At 42.9% G+C, this 22744-nt stretch overlaps 1 long non-coding RNA gene across 2 annotated transcripts in view; it reads left to right on the top strand.

The window, feature by feature from the left end:
* LOC120367402 (uncharacterized) overlaps positions 1 to 22744 on the top strand; it is a 42628-nt gene that overhangs the window by 4554 nt on the left and 15330 nt on the right. The window contains exon 3 of one of the 2 annotated variants that reach the window (XR_012512795.1): positions 3386 to 12128. The exons of the other annotated variant lie outside the window; for it this stretch is intronic. This is a non-coding gene — a long non-coding RNA (uncharacterized LOC120367402). Of the gene's footprint in view, positions 1 to 3385; positions 12129 to 22744 lie in introns of those variants that run through there. 2 annotated transcript variants of the gene reach the window in all.

Here is a 22744-nt window from a genome sequence, read left to right as displayed (position 1 = left end):
AGAAAGCAAAATTCAAGAAGGAAGTCAGAAGTTGTTCATGGAGGGGCAGAAAATCAACAAATGGCAAGATTCACACATATATGAACCAAAAAGTACTCATTCCCTAGGCCAGGAATTGAACCCTAAACTTGGGCACCCATTGTGAAAAGACAAACCCTTAGCTACTAAGCTACAGCATTGGGCAGTTTCCACTACTCTTCCTAGAAGGAGCCTAGAAGCACCCAATTTTTAGCTTGCAAAAACTTTTAACTGCTCAAGACAATTTTTAGGACTATCATATGAACAAAATTCCTATTCTCTGGATGGTAGAAACCAAGAGAAACTAATGCCCCATGGTTACAAGATCAAGCTTGTAGAATACAGAACAAGATGAGAGGGAAACATCATTCAGTTTTTTTTTTTTTGTTTCAGGGACCTGCAGCAAAGTTTGTTTCTGACCACTTTGCCGGAGTGTTTTAAACAGTGGTTTTATGGGATCCTAAGCACATGTTCTCCCCTGAGGTAGAATGATACAGAAAGACAAATTTATAGCACAAAGTATACCATATTCATTACAGCTTAAGACTAGTCTCAGAAATCCTTTTTCTCATTAATTAAAATTGCAAGAGATAATGCAAGAGATGGTGATTTTTACCATTCCTGCAACCAGTTTGTGCAAAGAGAGAGGGAAGGGAGAAAAGAATTGCCTGCAGCGGGGTAGGGAAAGCAAAGAGCTCATGGAGGCCAGAGAAAGACCCACCCATTCCAGTGACACTGAACCAGTTCAGGTGGCTGCTTGTCAGTCACAAAGGAGCCTTTTCCAGCACTCCTATCAGCTCTCAGTTGTCCCCCTTTGAGGAGAAAGAAGCTTTCCATGTCCCTGGTCCTGTACATGCTTAATTGTCTCATCCACAGCCATCACCAAAGAGTGCAACACAGATTAATCCAGAGAGAATAATAGTTAACATCCCATAGTGCCAAATCCATTTTTAACCAAGAAGAACTTTACTGAGAGGGGCCTCTAATCGCCTAAATCTTAGGAAGGACTCTAGCCTTCCTAAGTTGGGCCTTAAGTCCAAGTTCAGTCAGGCATCCTTGCCTTTTATTAAGAGGGGCCTTTAACACTCCCTGTGTTAGGAGAGACCTAACCCTCCTAAATTGGGCCTCTAACCCAATCTCATCCTTTACCTGAATAAAATGTGCCTCACCATGTACCCAAAGTTAGCCAATTGGTGCTGCAGTCTAGTTCCTTTGGGTCGGGGGTCTCCTCAGTATAGTCCCTTCATGGTTCATCAGGAAGATGTTACCAGAAAGGAAGGTCAGTCCAGACCCCAAGGGCGAGTTCCTGGATCTTGTTCAAGAAAGAATTTAAATCAAATCTATAGAGTAAAATAAAAGCAAGTTTATTAAGAAAGTAAAGGAATAGACCAGGCATGGTGGCTCATGCCTGTAATCCAGGCACTTTGGAGCCCAAGGCGGGTGGATCACCTGAGGTTGGGAGTTCAAGACCAGCCTGACCAACATGGTGAAACCTTGTCTTTAAAAAAAGAATAAGAAAAGAAAGTAAAGGAATAAAGAATAGCTACTCCATAGGCAGTGCAGCTCCGGGGGTTGTTGGCTGCCCATTTTTTTTTTTTTTGTTATTTATTGATTATATGCTAAACAAGGAGATTATTCATAAGTTTTCTGGGAAAGGGGTGGCAGTTCCCAGAACTGAGGGTTCCTCCCCTATTTAGACCATATAGGGTAACTTCCTGACATTGCCATGGTATTTTTAAATGGTCATGGTGCTTGTGGGAATGTCTCTTAGCATGCTAATACATTATAATTACTATATAATAAGCAATAAGGTTGACCAGAGGTCACTTCACCACCATCTTGATTTTGGTGGATTTTTGGCTGGCTTCTTCACTGCATCCTTTTATCTTTGTGACCTGTATCTTGTGCCAGCCTCCTATCTCATCCTGTAATTACAAATACCTAACCTCCTAGGAATGCAGCCCAGTAGGTCTCAGCCTTATTTTACCCAGACCCTATACAAGATGGAGTCGCTCTGGTTTAAACACCTCTGACATAACCACCCAGTGGATTCATCTTGCCTGCTGCCTAGACAGAGCCAACTTACAGGACAGAGGAACTGCAATAGAGAAAGAGTAATTCATGCAGAGCTGGCTGTGCAGGGGACCGAGTTTTATTATTACTCAAATCAGTCTCCCTAAGAATTCAGGGATTGGAGTTTTGTTTTGTTTTGTTTTTGAGCCACAGTCTGTCTCTCTTGCCCAGGCTGGAGTGTAATTTCAGCTCACTATAACCTCCATCTCCCAGGTTCAAGCAATTCTTATGCCTCAGCCTCCTGAGTAGCTGGGGTTACAGGCAAGCACCACTATGCCCAGCTAATTTTTGTATCTTCAGTAGATAAAAGGTTTCACCATGTTGGCCAGGCTGGTCTTGAACTCCTAGCTTCCAGTAATCTGCCCGCCTGGGCCTCCCAAAGTGTTGGGATTACAGGTGTAAGCCATTGTGCCTGGGAATTTTTAAAGATAATTTGGTGGGTAGGGGCTAGTGAGTCATGAATTCTGACTGATTGGGTCAGAGAGTCAATCACAGCAAGTAGAAGCTGTCCTCTTGTGCTGAGTCTATTTCCTGAGTGGGGGCCACAAGACCAGATGAGCCAGTTTTATCATTCTGGGTGGTGTGAGCTGATTCATTGAATGCAGGGTCTGCAAAATACCTCAAAAACTGAACCATTTCTAACCTTGCAGCTAATTTGTTAATCCTGCAAAGGCAGTCTAGTCCCCAGGCAGGAAAGTGGTTTGTTTTGGTAAAGGGCTGTTACCTTTGTTTCAAAACTACACCATAAACTAAGTTCCTCCCAAAGTTAGTCAGGCCTATACTCAGGAATGAACAAGGACTGCTTGGAGGTTAGAAGCAAGGTGGAATCAGGTCAGCTGTCTTTCCTGTAATAAGTGTCTCAGTTACAATTTTTGCAAAGGCAGTTTCAATTGCAGAACATGGAGCTCCATAGAGTAAGCCAGGGCAAGTGAGAGCCAAATGGACACTGGGAGAAATAACTAAACATAGGCAAAGAAGACCCTAAGATGATGAGAGGTGAAATGTCATCATATGCATTCTTTGTGCAAACTTGCCTGGAGGAGCAGAAGAAGCACCCAGACACTTCAGTCAGATTCTCACAGTTTATTGAGAAGTGGTCAGAGATGTGGCAGTCCCTATCTGCTAAAGGGAAAGGAAAAACCTGAAGACATACCAAAGGCAGACAAAGCCTGATATAAAAGAGAAATGAAAACCTGTCTTGCTCCTAAGGGAGAAACAAATAACAACTTCAGGAATTTCAGTGTGCACAAGAGGACTCCTCAGGCATTTTTCTTATTCTATTCTATTGCTCCAGAGTCAAAGGAAACCATCTGGACTATCCTTTGGGGATGTTGCAGAGAAGCTGGGAGAGAAGTGGAGTTGGTGTGAAAGGAAGAAGCTGAGGCACAATTAATACAAGTAGAGAGTTTATTTGGGCCAAGCTTGAGGACTGCAACCTGGGAGCACAGATTCAAGTTGCCGTGGATATACACTCTGTTACAAGTAGGTTTTTAAAGGAAAAGAAGAGGAAGTTTTTAAGTTGTTTGCCAATAATTTACATTAAAGTAACATAAGCTATTGATTGTCTATACATTGTTCTGTGCCTAGGAACATGAAGATAATTCAAATTCCAGGAACATGAAGATAATGGGTGAGGTAGATAGGAACAAGGTGTCTTTAAACAATTGCCCCCGGGCATGGGTGTACAGGGCGTGACTGAAGTCCCATACTTATGTCTCTGTGGACCGGATGGATTTTGCATACTTCACATAACTCAGAATGCTCTAAGCTGTTTTTCTTTTCTCGGGAATAATGATACTGCTGCAGATGACAAGCAACCTTAGGAAAAGAAAGCTGAGAAGCTGAAGGAAAAATACAAAAAGGAAATGACTGCATACCAAGCTAAAGGAAAGCCTCCCATAAAGGGAGTCATCAAGGCTGAAGAAAGCAAAGAAAAAAAGAAAGAAGATGAAGAGGAGGAGGAGAAATATAGAAAATGAAGATGATGATGATGATGAATAAATTGGTTCTAGCCCAGTTTTTTTTTCTTGTCTATAAAGCATTTAACCCCTCTGTATACAGCTCACTCATTTTAAAAACAATTGAAATACGTAAAATTTGTTTTTAAACTGTACAGTGTCTTTGTTTTATAGCCAACACACTACCTAATTTGTCTTTAGATAGCCCTGATGATATTTTCAATAGACTCTAACCTTGCCTGGTACAGTATGTAGGTTTTAAATCGGCATGGAAATTTAAAGCAGGTTCTTGTTGGTGCACAGTACAAATCAGTTACATATAGGGATGATGGTTTCTTCATCTTCGGTTTGCTTGGATGTGGCTTGTATAAAATAATTGTTTGTTAACTGAATAACACTCTCATTGAAAAAAAAAATGAAAAAGTTGCTGCATTGCTGCTAATTTGTAACTGCCCAATGGGTTTTTCTTGCCTACTATCCAGATGAAGCCAGTTTATCAAGACAGGAGAATTGCAATAGAGAAAGAGTTTAATACATGTAGACTCAGGTAAATGGGAGACCAGTTTTTTTATTGCTCAAATCAGCCTCCCCACAATTTTGAGGCTAGAGTTTTTAAAGATAGTTTGGCAGGTGGGAGACTAGAGACTGGGTCCTGCTGATTGGTTGGGAATGTAATCATACAGGTATGGGAAAATGGTCCTCATGTGCTGAGTCTGCTTCTGGTGGTGGCCACAGGACTGCCTGAGTCTTGACTGACAGATCTGAATGGAGCCTTCTGGTCATGAGAAATGCAAAAGTCTGAAACAGCATCTCAAAAGGCCAATCTTAGGTTCTACAAAAGTGATATAATTTGCAGGAATAATTGGGGAAGTTACAAATCTTGTAACCTCCAGAACACTAATTGGTGCTTGTTTAACTATATCTACATTTTAGCAAGATTCAGGCCACTCTCACAGTCCTAATTGTCAGGCCTCCATGCCTGGACCCAGAAAGTCTGAAGTCCTGCCTTCCTAGGCTGATCACCCTCCATCCCCTGCCTGCATTCGCCATTATCCCTGCCACCGGAGCTTACCCTGGACATTGAGCTTCTCTCCCCGCCCTGCCATCTTAACTGTCATTATGATAATGTGAGTACTCCTCACCCCACCCTGCCATCTTAACTGCTCTCACACCTTACCCCATCCACCATTGTAACTGAACTTATGGTAATATATGCTACTTGCCCCCACCCCCACCACCATAACTAATCTTACTCTGTAACAGCCCTACCCCCTAAAGTATTGCCTCAACCAATAAAACCAATTCCCACCCCTACTCCCTTCGCCTGTCCTTTCTCAGATTCAGCCGGCTTGCACCCAAGCATGAAATAAAATGGCCTTGTTGCCCACACAAAGCCTGTTTGGAAGATCTCTTTATTAAATGTGTTTAGTATTCGATACTATTGGATGCAAATAACACTAATCTTATGGACTTTTATTAGTTTTACAAAGGCAGTTTAGTTTTGGGAAGGGCTCTTACCAGTTAAACCATAAACTAAATTCCTCCCAAAGTTGGCTTGGCCTACACCTAGGAATGAACAAGGCTAGCTTGAAAGCAAGATGGAGTCAGCTTTGTCAGATTTCTCTTGCTGTCATGATTTTACAAAGGTGGTTTCAGTTTTGTTGACATTCTGAATGCTTCTAAGTAAATACAGTTTTTCATTAGTTAAAAAAAAAAATTTCATTGAATCGTGTGTGTGTCTGTGTGTGTGTGTGCACCTGTGCTCATGTCTATAGTGGGAGGGTGAAAGGTAGGAGTGAGGAACAGTCTCCTAACTTTTTAGTCCCACCTCTACCATGGTGTTCTGTGCCTTTTTTACACTTTTTCTCATTGTTTCCTGTGTTCTGTCCAACTTTGTCTCTGTCCTGACTTTTTGTCAAGATCCTCCCTGATTTATTTTGGGCATTGCATTTTTGGTAATCTTTTAGGGTCATTTTGATAATCTCCAAGAATCATCTTACTCTTCAAAGCTGATCTAAAAGATGGGTGAGCAAAGTTCTGCTCAAACTTTAGAAGAAGATATGAGCTGTTCTCAGAATGCCTTAATTTCAACAGCTCCATTGTTTCAATCTGTTTTGTCATTAATAACCAGCGTTGTGATTAATATATGCAGTTATACATAAAAGAGGTTTTGAAGATACATGAAGAGATTTTGAAATTGTAATGATTCTGAATACAAGAGGAAAAGTTATTGCTGATCTGTTATTCATATAAGAGGAATACGATTGCAAATGTGAACATAAATAAGAATGCAGCAATAGTAAAGAATAACTTGAGGGCATGGACATGTTTTCAGAATATCTATTTCCAGACAAAAGCCGTAGAAATAAAAGAGAATCATATCTATCTGTATTAGGGTTCTATAGAGAGATAGAACCAATAGGATAGAGATAGAGAGATGGAGATGGAGATAGAGATAGGTAGAGATAGAGATAGGGGCAGGGGTAGGGGTATGGGTAGGGATAGAGATAGAGCTAACTGAGATAGTGATAGAGCTAGAGAGAGACATAGAGTTAGAGATGATAGAGTTAGAGTAGGGATAGAAATAGAGGTGTATGAGAAGGGATTGACTAGGGAAATGGATTCATGTGACTATGGAGGCTAAGAAGTTATGCAACAGAACATCTGCAAGATGAAGACCCTGGGATGTCAGTCTAAATCCTAAAACCTCAGAACCTGGAAGCCAATGATTAATTTGCAGTCTGAGGCCAAAGGCCTGAAAACCCAGGGGGGCCACTGTTGTAAGTCCTGGAGTCCAAAGACTGGAGTTCTGATGTCCAAGTGCAAGAGTGTCCCAGCTCCGAGAGAGAGAGAGAAAAAAAAAATTCCCCTTTCTTCTACCTCTATCCAGGTCCTTAGCTGATTGAATGGGGCCCACCCACAGTGAGGGGGGGATCTTTCCCATTCAGTCCACTAACTCACAGCCAATCTCCTCTGAAAACACCCTCATATTCACACCCAAAAATGATGCTTTACCAGTTATCTAGATATTTCTTAATCCAGTCAAATTGACCTAAAATCAACTATCACATGATCTTAATATGCTTTACACCATGGAGCAATTGTACTTGTTTGTTCTTTGTCAGTGTGACTCCCTTTAAAATTAGCCTGCTCTCAGGGATTGCTATTCAGCAAATGGCCGTGAGAGAGACCAGAACACCACCTAAGAAATGTGGGCATTTTCCATTTCAACAGATTCATTTTATTGAGTGGCTACTTGGAGCTAGGTACTCTGTTGGTTGTGGGAAACATGAGCTGAACAAGGCAGACAAGGTCCATACTGTCATGGTATTTGCATTCTAGCAGAGGAAGAAAATTAAAAATGCAATAAAATCAAATATATAAAGTAATAAATGCTATTGAGGAATGTAAAACAGGTTAACAGAGAGCAAGTGGGCTGCCTTTTTGGTGGGTATGAAGTGGTATCTTAACAGGAGACATTTCAACTCCGGTCTGAATAACAGGAGGAATATAGCTGTAGGAGGATCAGGCAGAAGAAGATTCTGACAGGAAGCAGTAGTGTAAAGAGGGTAAGGCACAAAGTTGGCAAATTTTCAGACTAGAAACTGGGACTCTGGCTGAAGCCAAGATAGAAAGGGGCCAAATATCTAGAGCTCTGTAACCGAGGCATGAAATTTTATTCTAATTGTAAATCAAATCTGCTGGAGGGTTTTAAGTAAGGAAGTGACATGATTGCATTTACATTTAAAAAGTATTGTTGCGTAAGGGTAGTCATGTAGATCAATGGGATAGAATTAAGAGTTGAGAAATAAACTCATCTGTCTATGCTCAGTTCATTTTCAACAAGGGTGCCAGGGCCATTCAATGGGAAAATAATTGTCTTTTCAACAAATGATCCGGGAGCAAGTAGATGTCTACATGCAAAATAATTAACCCTACCTCACACCATATTCAAAAATTAATTCAATATGGATCAAACTCCTAACTGTAAGTGCTCAAACTCTTAGAAGAAAATCTAGGGGTGAGTCCTTATAACATGGGGTTTGGCAATGGATACATTTCTTTTTATTTTTGTCTCAAACAACCTATATTTATTATCTGACAGTTCTGTAAGGCAAAGTCCAGCACTGGTCTCATGGATATCAGGTCAACTCAGGGTATGTGACTGATTAAGAAATACCACAGAACTTTCTTACTTTCTCCCCTGACTCATGCAAAAAGAAGAGTTCATGTGAACACATAGTGAGAGGTGGCAGCCTGCAAGTCAAGAGAAGAGACCTCAGAATAAAATCCACCTTTCTGGCACCATGATCTTGGACTTCCCAGCCTCCAGAACTGTGAGAAATAAATTCCTGTTGTTTAATCTGCCTGGTTTATAGTATTCTGTCATGGCAGACCATGCTAAGACAAATTTTGACTTTTTATTGAAGTGGCTGTCCTCAGCCTTCTGCCCATCATCCCAGCTTTCTTTTGATTGTATAGATTGAGCAATGCCTTCACTGACTGCCCTCCTGTCTTGTTCTTAGGAATTCCATAAATACCACCTCATGTCCATACCTCTCTGCAAGTCAGGCCACCTGTCCACACTATCAGCTTCTGTTGGTATATGGTGGCTAGCTCTTAAGGGCACTAATCCTATCATGATAGCCCCACCCTCATGACCCCATCTAATGCTAACTACTTCCCAAAGGCCCCATCTCCAAATACCATCACATTTGGGTTAGGGCTTCAACATACGACTTTGGGGGTAGAAGACACTAATGTTCAGCTCTAACATAAATTTTTGCCCAGTTTCTGGTCCTGAGACACTTTTGGGACCTGAAATCCCTTGACTGAAAAAGAGGCCAGGTCCTCAGAAAGAAGGACCCCTGCAATCACACGTGATCTCCCAAATGTAACGGACTATTATCTCGAGTGTTCTATATCAGCCCCAGAAGTAGAGGCCGTTCCTTATGTCTGCCAACCCTGTGCTCTTTAGCATTCTCTTTATTTTTTGCTACCCAATCTCTCCATTCCTCAGTTATGATTATTTATATTAAACTCCCTGCATTCAAATTATTGTGTGGTTTCTCCCTCCTGACTTGATTGAGCCCTGACTCATACTGAAATGGCACCTGGAATGGTTTTATCTCCTACCCTCTAATTTGCATATATGTAACTAAGGCATCGAAAGAACTTGCTACTTCCTGCTCCTCAGATCTCATCAGCACAATGCTGTCAATGCCGTGGGCTACGATGATGTTTCATCAAATGTCAAGGTGATCCAGACCTCTGTGGACTGTTATGTGGCAGAGAGCAGCAGAATTGACTAGCTCTGAGGCAAGAGTGTCAAGGTCTCAAGAACTTGAAATAACATCAGAATGTCAGGTATAAAGAGCAGCCACCACCCCTGGGGCTGAGATGAAGTGGCCAGAGAAGAGGTCCCTCAAGCTGAGATGCAGACTTTATAGGAGAGGGCTTGGCCAAGGGTCTCTGAATGGCAGAGAAGACACAGTGGGGCTGCAACTGGGAGGAAGAGTTCCTCATGGAGAGAACTTCCTAATAGGAGCTGTCACATGAGGCAAACCTGCCAAGAGAGTAAAGACCCTGGCCTCTTACCTCAAAATAATGAGCCATTTATGACAAACCCACAGCAAACGTCATACTGAATGGTCAAAAGCTAGAAGCATTCCCCTTGAAAACCAGCACAAAGCAAGGATTCCCTCTCACCACTCATATTCAACACAGTATTGGAAGTCCTGGCCAGGGAAGTCAGGTGACAGAAATAAATCAAGGGCATCCAAACTGGAAGAGATGAATCCAAGCTAACTGGAAGAGATGAATCTAAACTATCCCTGTTTCCAGACAACATGATCCTACATCTAGAAAACCCCCTAGTCTCTGCCCAAAGGCTTCTTAAGCTGATAAAACAACTTCAGCAAGTCTCAGGATACAAAAGTAATGTACAAAAGTCATTAACATTCCTATACCCACAGCAACAGTCAAGCCCAGAGCCACATCAGAAAGGCAATCCCATTGACAACTGCCACACACACACACACACACACACACACACACACACACCCCAAAAAATGAAAACCTAGGAATACAGTTAACCAGGGAAATGAAAGAACTCTACAGGGAGAACTACAAAACACTACTCAAAGAAAACAGAGGCGATACAAATGGGAAAACATTCCATGCTCATGAATAGGAAGAATCAATACAGTAAAAATGGCCATACTGCTCAAAGCAATTTATAGATTCAATGTCATTCCTATTAAACTACCATTGACAATCTTCATGGAACTAGAAAAGACCCCAAATAGCCAAGGCAATTCTAAACAAGAGGAACAAAGCTGGAGGCATCATATTACCTGACTTCAAACCATACTACAGGGATATAGTAACCAAAACAGCATGTTACTGGTACAAAAGCAGACACATAGGCCAATGAAACAGAATAAAAAAACCCAGAAATAAGACTGCACACCTCCAACCATCTGATCTTTGACAAAGCTGACAAAAACAAGCAATGGGGAAAGGATTCCCTACTCAATAAATGGTGCTGGGATAACTGGCTAGCCATACGAAGAAGATTGAAACTGGACCCCTTCCTTATACCATACACAAAAATCAACTCAAGATGGATTAAACACTTAAATGTTAAACCCAAAACTATGAAAATCCTCTAAGGCAACCTAGGCAATACTATTTAAGACGTAGAAATGGGCAAAGATTTTATAACAAAGACACCAAAAGCAATTGCAACAAAACAAAAATTAACAAATGAGATCTAATTAAACTTAAGAGCTTCTATACAGCAAAAGAAACTATCAACAGAGTAAACAGACAGCCTACAGAATGGGAGAAAGTTTTTGCAAACTGCATCTGACTAAGGTCTAATATCCCCATCTATAAGGAACTTAAACAAATTTACAAAAAAAAGAAAAAAAAAAAAAAAAAAAAAAAAACCTCAGCAATCCTGTTAAAAAGTGGGCAAAAGAAGACATACAAAATTAATGTACCAACATGCAGCCAACAAACATGAAAAAAAGCTCAGCATCACTAATCATTAGAGAAATGCAAATCAAAACCACAATGACTCACACAAGTCAGAATGCCTATTATTAAAAAGTCAAAAAATAACAGATGCTGGTGACATTGTGGGGAAAAAGGAACGCTTACATGCCATTAGTGAGCGTGTAAATTACTTCAACCACTGTGGAAGAGTATAGCAACTCCTCAAAGACCTGAAAACAGAAATACCATTTGACCCATTACCAGGTGTATACCCAAAGGAATGTAAATTGTTCTTTTATAAAGGCACATTCACACATATGTTCACTGAAACAGTATTGACAATAGCAAAGACATGGAATCAACCTAAATGCCCATCAGTGATAGACTGGATAAATAAAATGTGGTACATGTACACCATGGAATACTATGCAGTCATTAAAAGGAACCATATCACATCCCTTGCAGGAGCATGGATGAAGCTGGAGGCCATTATTCTTAGCTAACTAACACAGGAACAGAAAACCAAATACCACATGTTCTCACTTATAAGTGGAAGCTAGATGATGAGAACACATAGACGTGTAGAGGGGAACAATAGACACAAGGGTCTCTTAGAACATGGAGGGTGGGAGGAGGGAGAAGATAAGGAAAAATAACTAAAGGGTACTAGGCTTAATACCTGGGTGATTAAATAAACTCACAACAAACCCCCATGACACAAGTTCACCTATATAACAAGCCTGCAAATGTACCCCTGAACTTAAAATTAAAAATTTTTAAAAGACCCTGAGCTGGCTCTTTCCTTCATGTTATCTCCCATTAGGGGTGCCCATTGGCCAAGACTTGCTTGCTGTGGTTTTGACCCTCTGAGATCTTGGTTCAGCCCTCGTCATTCATCCTTTGTTGTGAAAGGTGGCACAACTGAGTGCAGTTGACCCTGGAGCAATGTGTGGGATGGGGCACAGATCTCCCACACAGTCAAAAATTTGAAAATCCACGTATAATTTTGGCTTCTCCCAAACTGAACTATTAGGAGCTTATTGGCTGGAAGCCTTACTGGCCATGCAAACCATTGATTAACACAACTGTTTTGTATGTTATATGTGTTATATACTATATTCTTACAATAAAATAAGCTATAGAAAAGAAATTTTTTTTTTTTTTTTTTTTTTTTGAGACGGAGTTTCGCTCTTGTTACCCAGGCTGGAGTGCAACGGCGTGATCTCGGCTCACCGCAACCTCCGCCTCCTGGGTTCAGGCAATTCTCCTGCCTCAGCCTCCTGAGTAGCTGGGATTACAGGTACGTGCGACCATGCCCAGCTAATTTTTTGTATTTTTAGTAGAGACAGGGTTTCACCATGTTGACCAGGATGGTATCGATCTCTCGACCTCGTGATCCACCCGCCTCGGCCTCCCAAAGTGCTGGGATTACAGGCTTGAGCCACCGCGCCCGGCCGAAAATATTATTAAGAAAATCATCAGGAAGAGAAAATATATTTACTATTCATTCAGCAGAAGTGGCTCATTATAAAGGTCTCCATCCTCACTGTCTTCACATTGATTAAGTAGGGGGAAGTGGAGGAGAAAGAGGAAGGGTTGATCTTGTCTCAGAGGTGGCAGAAGTGGAAGAGGTGGAGGAGATGGAAGCAGGAGCAGGAGAGGCAGGACACCCAATGCAACTTTTACTGAAAAAAATCTAGCTGTAAGTGGACCCACACAATTCAAACTCACATTGTTCAAGGATCAGCTGTAGTTTTCTCTTGCCCTGCTTCCTGCCAGCAGTTTCAGGGGTCCAGCAGGCTTCTTTTGTTTTACACTCTCTGTCTTTTATAGGACTCTTTTAGTCCAAGCTGATAGTGTTTCTGCTGAAATTATTTTCTTAAGAATTTCATAGTCTTGTGTATTATATTAGGGTTCCTTCCATTAGACAAAACCCACACCCACACATGGTTAGAGGATAACCCCTTCTCTATTTTTGTCTCTTGCTGAGACTTCTAAGGACATCAACCTTAAGTCTAGAAACCCTCCAGTTTGGCCCAGAAGATCCGTGAGGCACACCCTTAACCTCAACTTGAAAAACCCCCTTGCATGACTGAATACTCTGACCTTTTGGTCTTTCTGAGGTTTTGGCAGAAGTTTGTGCAGTCACACCCTTGGCTTTTTTGCTCTGCCAGACTTTCACATGCAGTCTTTTCTCTTTAGCATTTTTGCCACCTGGATAAAGTGAGAATTTCCCAAATCAAGCACAGTGTTTCTGTTTCACTGTTCTTCTCTCAATTTATCTCTCTTTTCTGGCATTTTGCTGTAAGTAGCAAGAAGGAACCAGGCTGCAATTCAGGTTCCCTTGGACATCTCCTCAGCTAAATATCCAAGTTCATCACTTAGAAGTTCCACTTTCCAAGGAGCTAGAATAGATAACTCTGCTAAGCTTTCTTCCACTCCATAACTAGGATTCCTTTCCTTCCAATTTCCAATAAAATGTTCCTCACTTCCTTATAGCCCTCACTGGCAGCACCCTTAAAGACCAGATTTTTACTAGGTTTGTTCAAAATGACTTCAGTTTTCCCCATCATGATCTCCAAAATTCTCCTCAAATTCTCTTCAGCCTCTGCCCACTCTCAGTTTCAGAATAATTCCCTCATTCTTTGTGTAATCACCTGACCGGTTCTTCCTGCCCACTGCACATATAGAGCTGATTCACTGAGACAGTGGTATTGCAACAAAGAACATTTAATAAACACAGCTAGCCAAGCAGAAGACGGGAGTTTATTACTCAGATCAGCCTCCCACAAAGCTCAGAGGCCAGGGCTTCTCTAGGATAGTTTGGCAGGAAGGGGCTGGGGAATGGGGAATGATGATTGTTTGGATCAGGGATGAAATCATGGGCGGGGAGGGGGCCAAACCTGTCTTCTTGCACTGAAGCAGCTCCTGGGTTGGGGGCTGGGCACATCACAGAAGACACTGAATTCATTCCATGGTGTGAGTCGCAAGTGCAGGTAAAGTCACCAGAATGCAAAATCTGAAAAATACCTCAAAGATCAACCTTAGGTTTTGATAATAGTGATGTTATCTATAGAAGCAATTGGAGAAGTTACAAATCTTGTGACCTCTGGCTACATGACTCCTAAGTCATAATCCTACAAAGACAGTTTTGGTCCCTGAGTAAGGAGGGGGTTAGTTTCTGGAGAGAACTGTTAGTTTCTGGAAAGAACTGTAATCATCTTTTTAACTAAATGCCTCCCAAAGTTAGTTTGATTTAGGCCCAGAAATGAGCAAAGATAGCTTGTAAGATTAGAAGCAAGATGGAGTAGGCTATGTCAGATTTCTCTCACTGTCATAATTTTTGCAAAGGTGGCTTTAGCAGTGCCCCACTCTATAGTACCAAAATCTGTCTTAGGTCTCTATTGCTGCACTACAAAGTATCACAAATTTAGCCATTTAACACAACCATTTATCAGCTCACAGCTTTGCAGGTCAGAAGTCCAGGCACAGCGCAACTGGGCTTTCTGCTCAGGGTCTTACAAAGTTAAAATCAAGGCATTGGCCAGCACTGCATCCTCATCTGAGCCCAGGGTCCCTTTCCAAGGTCATGTGGTGGTGGCAGAACTCAGTTCCTTGCAGCTGTGGGATGAAGGTCCCCTTTCTTTGCTGGCTGTCAGCTGGGAGATACTCTGAGTCTTAGAGGCCACTTGCATTCCTTGCCACATTCCCTCCTCCCCATCTTTAAAGCCAGTAATATGGAAATCACTCTCATATCAAATCCTTCTCACACTTCAAATCCCTTTCATCAGGAAGAGCCCAATCCCTTTTAAGGACCCTCGTGATTAGGTCTGGCCTGCCCAAAATCATCTCCCTATTCTTAGGTCAATTTTTTGGTGATCTTAATAACATCTACAACACCCCTTTGCCGTATAATTTAACGTAATAATGGGAGTGAGATTATGTTTACAGGTTCTGCCCATATTCAAAACCAGGTGATCATGCAAGGGCGAGAGTCACTGGCGATTATCTTAGAATTCAGCCTACCACCAGCACCTACCCCACAGCGTTATTTAGTAAGGACTAAATAAGTTGATATATATAAAACACTTAGGACAGTGGCTGGAACATAGCCGTTGTCGATTCTTGGCCCTTATTGTTGTTGTTAAACACAGATTCCTAGGCTCCCTTCCACCACTGGAGCCAGAACCCTCAGCATGAGTCAGAAAGGAGTCTGTCTCTCCAGATCCTGGGGTACTTGGTGCCCACTGAGACGTGGCCTCCAGGATCCAGACCAGGCGGCACATTTCTAACATTGCCTTCCTCAGGAGGCACCTCTCCACCTCTGCTGCTCCCTAGTGTGGCTGATGTTGCTTCTTCTTCTATTTGCCTCCATCTGCTGGTTATTTCCCTGCCATCAGCTCGGCATGTCTTGCTCCCCAGAATAACTATCATGGTGTCCAATGGTAATGTTTTTTCCAAAAGTCACAGTTCACATTATCCACTTCAGAAATGTGGTATTTTATTTACAGTTGGCTATTCCAGCCTAGGGGGTCAACACAGAAGGGCACAGGTAGAAAGCAGGAGCCAGGGTGCAGAAATCAGCAACTATCCCAGGAAAAATCCCAGTAGAACAGAATAATATTCAAGAAAAGAATGCAAAACTTTCTCAAACAATTAACACCTTGGGATCATGGCTTTGATCAAAAAATTTTAAATCCTTATTGGGGATGAGGGCTGGGAATCGCAGCCAGTGTGGTGTGTGGTGTTTTCTGACTGATAAAGGAATCTGAGGCTCTTGGTCCAGCTGAGAAAATGCCAGGCTCAGCGAGTTCCCACAGTGGAAGCAATTTGGAAGTGGTTTGGAGGAGATCAATTCTCTGCCCAAAAGGTCTAAACAAACCCAAACCAGGGCTTTTTACACAAATGATTAGAAATGAAAGCAAAATTTCATCAAAACAAAGGTGCGTGTGCAAGATATTGGCCCCTTGGTGTCATTTGAAGGAAATTAATGTGGAGAGACAAAGAGATGGAGTCTGCAATATGCAATGCTCCAGAGACCTGCCTGTGAGTTTGTTCCTAGTGTAGCAGAAATAAATGCTCCCAGCAAACCTTCAGGGAGAAATGAGACGTGTGCATAAGTAAGATTAATCAGTAAAGCTAGCATCCACCTAATGAGTCATCTTTGACATCATAAAACTTGAAAAATACAAGGTTGTGGCCTGTCAGATCTCCATACTCTCAGCAAAAGTAAAACAGTCCTGCTTTAGTGCACAGCTCGGGGTGTGCTCTGGAGCACACTGGACTCAGCAGAGAGGAAATGATAGAAAAATGGGCGTGTCCTGGGTTTTGTTGACTTAACATGTGAGGAGACTCGGGATGGAGTGCTGGGGTGGAGAAAAATGGAGGTGTAGGGCTCATGCACCTTCACCCTTCGGGAACCCTCTTTCTATCCCAAAGAAACACAGAGGGACTGTGTTTCCATCCGAACAAACCGTCCCTCAGGTTTTTTCTGGAACACAGTTCCAGCTTCCAAGAGGCTAGGAGCAGGAGAGGTGTCGAGCATCCCACACACACCGGCTGCTCTGCGTTCAGATGCAGGCCCGGCACTCGCGTGTTCAGGGCCTGCTGGGGCCAGACTGCTCTGCATCCTTGCACATCATGTTTTCTTCTTGTGTCTTGGTAGTTCTGCATTCTTCATATTATTCCCACTTTTCAGATAGACAAACTGAGGTTCCAAGTTACGCAGCAGGTACTACGTGAAGCTGCGGTTCTGAGCTCAGGTGTCGGCTCTTAGCAGAACCTCCATGGGGCAAGACATTCAGAAGTTTCCAGTCCTGCAGGAGGATGCTGGAGTGGCCTTCTGTCCACCCATGCTGCCAGTTCTCTGCCCCCATCTGTTACCAGGTCTTGTAAGCCAGCCCCCACCTGGAATGAGCTCTGCTTCTCTGCTGTCTACCCAAACCTGCTCACACACCTCTTCTACTTCCCTTGAACCTGAACATCTCTTTGTGTCCCTGAAGAGACCTAGATTTCTGCCACCCTAGCCATCAAAATGCTAATCTCTAATCCTGGAAACTCAGAGGTTACAAGCAAGTCAGACTGTGGTTGCCTGACCATACACTCCCCTGGAACTTCCCAGTTTTGAAAGCTTTCTTTAAACATTTGGAATGCTGAAACCCACCTTTCCCTGATTGACTGATTCCATCCAGATGGGTGACAGCAGGCCCCAAGAACCCTAAACAGTTCCTCTGTGGTTAGAACCTCCTGAAAGAACATCCAGGCCCCTCTGCTGTGCACAGTCAGATTCCATGGGAGCAGCATCCTCCCTGCAGTGACCCCACCACCTGGCACCACTGCTCGCCCCCAACCTGCACCCAGAACACACCAGCCTCATGTGGCTGGCTCCCTGGCTTATTCCATAAGACTTAATGGCAGCATCTCACAGCCTGGACACACAGCACCCTGTCCCAAGTGACTGATCCTGACAGCCTTCAGCAGGGGAAAGATCAGGCTCTCTCTCTCTCTCAGGCCATCGGCGTGCTCCCTGTATAGCCTGCAGGGAATGAGAGAGGAGGTTTCTGGGACTCTTCCTCATGATAGCCGTTGAGTGTGGATCTGACAACACACCTGGACTGGTGCCCTGGTGTTACCAGTGGAGGGTGTTCAGATTCTTGGTGTTTTGAACAAAGAATTGGACAAAATGCACAGAGCAAGCAAAGAATGAAGCGACAAAAGCAGAGATTTATTGAAAATGAAAGTACCCTCCACAGGGTGGGAGCGGTCCCGAGCACAAGGGCTCAAGAGCCCGTTTACATAATTTTCTGGGATATAAATACCCTCTAGAGGTTTCCCATTGGTTATTTGGTGTACACCTTATGTAAATGAAATAGGGGTCTGCAATCAGTATGATTCGTTGCGGAAAACAATCCACAATTTTCCATCAGCCATGCAGAAAAAGAGATGGGGGGTTGCAAAGGGAGTAGCCTCCAGTCCTTTTGTCATTTAGGCATGAAAAGTTGGGGTTTTCCTTTTGGTTTAGTTCTAGGAGGTCAGCGTGAATTGGCCTTAGGTTCCCTTCCTCCAGACCCTGTTCTTCTGCCTCATTGGCTCAATCCCAGAGTCCTATGCATCCTGATGAGCCAGTTAATCTCTCTGAGCCTTGTTTCCACATTCTTCACTCATTCAATGAGCATTTACTATGCCTACCATGGGCCTGTACTGTTCTAGGCACTGAAGATATAGCAGCAAAAAACAAAGATGCAATCTCTGTTTTCTTGGCACATACATTTTAGTAGAGAAAGAAAAACGATAAATGTGTAAGCAAATAAATAAATGCAATATAGTCAGACAGTGACAAATGTCTTGAGCAAAAGAGGAAAGTTCAGTGACAGAGAGACTATGGCTGCTCAGATAAGGGGGACTTGGCTAGAGTGGCCAGGGAAGGCATCTCTGAGGAGGGATCTTTGAGGTGAGGCCTGGTCATCACAAGGAAGCCAGCATGGGAAGACCTAGAGTAAGGTGCGAGGAGGGAGGAGCAGAGGTCAGAGAGGCTTGGGTTCAAGGAGCAGGGCAGGGTGAATGGCCAGAGCGGGTGGGAATGATCTGAGGCTGAGGTGTGAGTTGGGCTGGACTGCGTGAGGCCGGGGCCGGCAAGGCCCTTGTTTGAACTGCATTCTAGTCTTAATACAAAACCACTGGATGGTTTTTGGTAAGAAAACCTAAGCTATAACCCATGTAGCGTGTTACTGTACTTAATACCATCAGCAACTGTCGCACATAGTATTTGTATATCTAAACATAGAAAAGATACAGTAAAGAGATACAAAATGGCACACCTGTATAGGGCACTTACCATGGCTGGAGCTTGCAGCCCTGGAAGTTGCTCTGGAGGGTTAGTGAGTAGTGAGTGCATGTGAAGGCTTAGGGCATTATTGTATACTGTAAACTTTATACTGTACACTTAAACTACACTAGATTTCCTTAATTATTTTTTGCTTCAATAATAAATTAACCTTAGCTTATGTCAGCTTTTTTGCTTTAGAAACTTTTAATTTTTAAGAAACTTTGACTTTTGTAGCAACACTTAGCTGAAAACACAAACATAGCCAGGCACAGTGACCTTTGTATTTGATCATGGTTGTTATCCCAGCACTTTGGGAGGTCAAAGGGGATGGGTTGAGCCCAAGAGTTTGAGACCACCCTGGCCAACATAATGAGACTCTGTCTCTACAAAATATCCATAATTAGCTGAGTGTGGTGGCAAATGCCTACAGTCTCAGAGAGTTGGGATGGCTTGAGCCTGGGAGGTTGAGGCTGCAGTGAGCCCTGATTGTGCCAGGCTGGGCCACATAGTGAGACCCTGTCTGAAAAAAAAAAAAAAAACCACTTTGTACATCTGTACAAAAATATATTCTTTCTTATATTATTATTCAATAGGCATTTATCTATTTTTAATTTTTTTTTTTACTTTTTAAATATTTTTGTTAAAAGTAAAGAAACAAACACACACAGTAGCCTAAGCCTACGTGGGGTCAGGACCATCAATATCACTGTCTTCCACCTCCACATCATGTCCTACCAGAAGGTATTCAGGGGCATAACACACCTGGAGCTGTCATCTCCTGTGATGATAAGGCCTTCTTCTAGAATATCTCTGGAAGGCCCTGCCTGAGGCCACTTTAACTGTTTTGTTTTTCTTTTTTTTTTTTTTAAGTAGAAGGAGTACACTCTAACATAATGATTAAAGTATGATATAGTAAATACATAAGCCAGTAACATAGTTGTTTATTATCATGATCAATTATTAAGTACTGTACATAGTGATGTAATCCTTTTTTTTGAGATGGAGTCTTGCTGGGGAATACAATGCTGCAATCATAGCTCACTTAACTCTCCAATTCCTGGGCTCAAGCAATCCTCCCACCTCAGCCTCCTGAGTAGCTGGGACTATAAGCATGTGCCACCATGCCTGGCTAATTTTTTCCGCCTTTTATAAAAATGGGGTCTCACTGTGTTGTTCAGGCTGGTCTTGAACTCCCAGCCTTAAGCAATCCTCCCACCTCAGCCTCCCAAAATGCTGGCATTGCAGGTGTGAGCCACTGCACCTGGCCCTGTTCAAAACTTTTCTATGACCAGCAGCATGGCAGGTTTGTTGACACCAGCATCACCATAAGCTCACGAGCCGTATGTTGCACTATGAAGTTATGACAGCTACGATGTCACTAGGCAATAGGAATTTTTCAGCTCCATTGTAATCTTAATGAAACCACTATCATCTGTGTGGTCCCTCATGGACCAAAATATTATCATGCAGCACGCAATGGTATGTGGATGGAACATGAGTCATGAGACCAGGTGAGAGCACCTTGAGGCAATGTGTAAGAAGAAACGACGGGCCAAGCTCTGGTGCCTCCGCCATGGGGAGGATGAGCACAAGCAACCAGCAAAGGAGAATGAGATAGAACAGGCTACTGGGGTATGAGGCCAACTGAGAATGAGAGAAGGCCACAGAATGCAAGAAAGGACACATGTCAAGAAGCAGGGAGTGGTTTGATGTGTTTACGCCACACACTGCCTAGGACCACTTTAAAAACTGAACAAAGTGAGAGCTCCTATGGGGCATGATGGGGCATGCCCGGTGTGCCACCATTATTACTACTGAAAGGTTGTGGCTGGGCACAGTGGTCACACCTGTTATCCCAGCACTGTGGGAGGCCAAGGCAGGAGGATCACCTGAGTTCAGGAGTTCAAGACCAGCCTAGCCAACATGGTGAAACCTGTCTCTACCAAAAATACAAAAATTAGTCAGGTGTGGTGGCTCACGCCTGTAATCCCAGCTACTTGGGAGGTTGAGGCAGGAGAATCGCTTGAACCCAGGAGACAAAGGTTGCAGTGAGCCAAGATCGTGCCACCACACTCTAGCATGGTGACAGAGTGAGATTCCATCTCAAAAACAAACAAACAACAACAACAAAAAAAAACACTGGGCCTTCAGGGCCCACTGTTCTCATGAAACTATGTTCTGCTGTGGGCCTTTCCGTTACAAATTGCCAGTGACCTTTTTCTTTTCTTTTTTTTTTTTAGAAACAGCATCTTTTTCTGTCATGCAGGCTGGAGTACAGTAAGCACAATCACCTCTCACTGCAGTCTTAAACTACTGGGCTCAAGTGAGCCTCTTGTCTCAGTCTCCCAAGTATCTGGGTCTACAGACATGTGCCACCATGCCCGCCACTTTTATTTCCATTTTTTGTAGAGATGGAGTCTCACTATGTTGCCCAGGCTGGTCTAGAACTCCTGGCCTCACACAATGCTCCCGTCTCAGCTTCTGAAAGCACTGGGATTGTGGGCATGAATGACCATGCCCAAATTGTTGGTGACTTTTAACAAAAGAAAGAGCAATATGGCATCATTTCTCTCAAAATCTTATTGAAATTGGAGTGGCCATTGGATACTGAGAAAATTCTAATGAAGTGGACCCAGAAGGATCAAATGGGAAAAGAAAATGAAAAAAATAAAAGGCACAAAGAGTTTACAAACATCATGCCTGAGGGCCAGAATTTTCCCTAAGCATGCAGAAAACTGATTGCCAGAGGAAGAGCAGAGGATCATCCCAACCTTATGAGGACCGCAGACTCCAACATCACCTAGTTAGTCCTGGCCACACATTGGTTGATAAAAGGGATCAACCAACATTGTGGATCAGCAGAAAGAACTGAGTAACTTTGGGGATATTTATAAAAGATCAGGCAGTATGAAACCATTGTTTCAAAAGGTAAAACAACCCAGTCATTTCTAAACATCTCTATGCTTCTCCATGTCTTGAGCAAGCCACAACTAAACAGCTACCCGACAATAATGAGCTTCTCTGGTGCTTGACTCTGTGATGTGTGTGTCTGTGTGTGTGTGTGTGTGTGTGTGTGTGTGTGTGAGAGAGAGAGAGAGAGAGAGAGAGAGAGAGCAAAAGAGACAGAGAGAAAGGTACAGAGATTCCCATATGCCCCCTGCCCCCACACATGTATAGCCTCCTCCACGTCAACATCTCCCCCCACCATTTGTTGTAACTGGTGGACTGCAGTGACACATCATTGTCACTGAAAGTCCACAGTTTACATCAGGGTTCACTCTTGGTGTTATATACTCTATGGGTTTTTGTAAATGTATAATTACATGTACCCATCATCACAGTGTTAACACAGAGTTGTGTCAGTACCCTGAAATCCTCTGTGCTCTGCCTATTCATCCTTCCCTGCCACCAACCCCTAGCAGCCACCAATCTTTTTACTGTCTCCACAGTTTTGCCTTTTTCTGAACATCCTATGACCGGAATCATACAGTATGTAGCCTTTTCAAAGTGGCTTCTTTCTCTTAGTAATATGCATTTGAGGTTTCTCTGTGTCTTTTCATGACTTAATGGCTCATTTTTTCTTAGTGCTCAGTAATATTCCATCATCTGGATGTAGCACAGTTAATCCATTCACCTACTGAAGGACATTGTGATGGCTTCCAATTTTTTACGATTATAAATAAAACTGCTGTGAACATCCATGTGGTAATGCTTTTCAATTCCTTTGGGTGAATGGAATACTAAGGAGCACAGTTACTGAGTTGTCTGGTATGTTTAGCTTTGTGAGACACCACTAAGCTGGGCTGGGCACAGTGGTTCATGCCTGTAACCCACACATTTTGGGAGGCTGAGATGGGAGAATGGCTTG

Source organism: Saimiri boliviensis, chromosome 12 (genome assembly GCF_048565385.1).
Source record: "Saimiri boliviensis isolate mSaiBol1 chromosome 12, mSaiBol1.pri, whole genome shotgun sequence".
Classification (NCBI taxonomy): domain Eukaryota; kingdom Metazoa; phylum Chordata; class Mammalia; order Primates; family Cebidae; genus Saimiri; species Saimiri boliviensis.
This window is presented reverse-complemented; position numbering and strand designations above follow the sequence as displayed.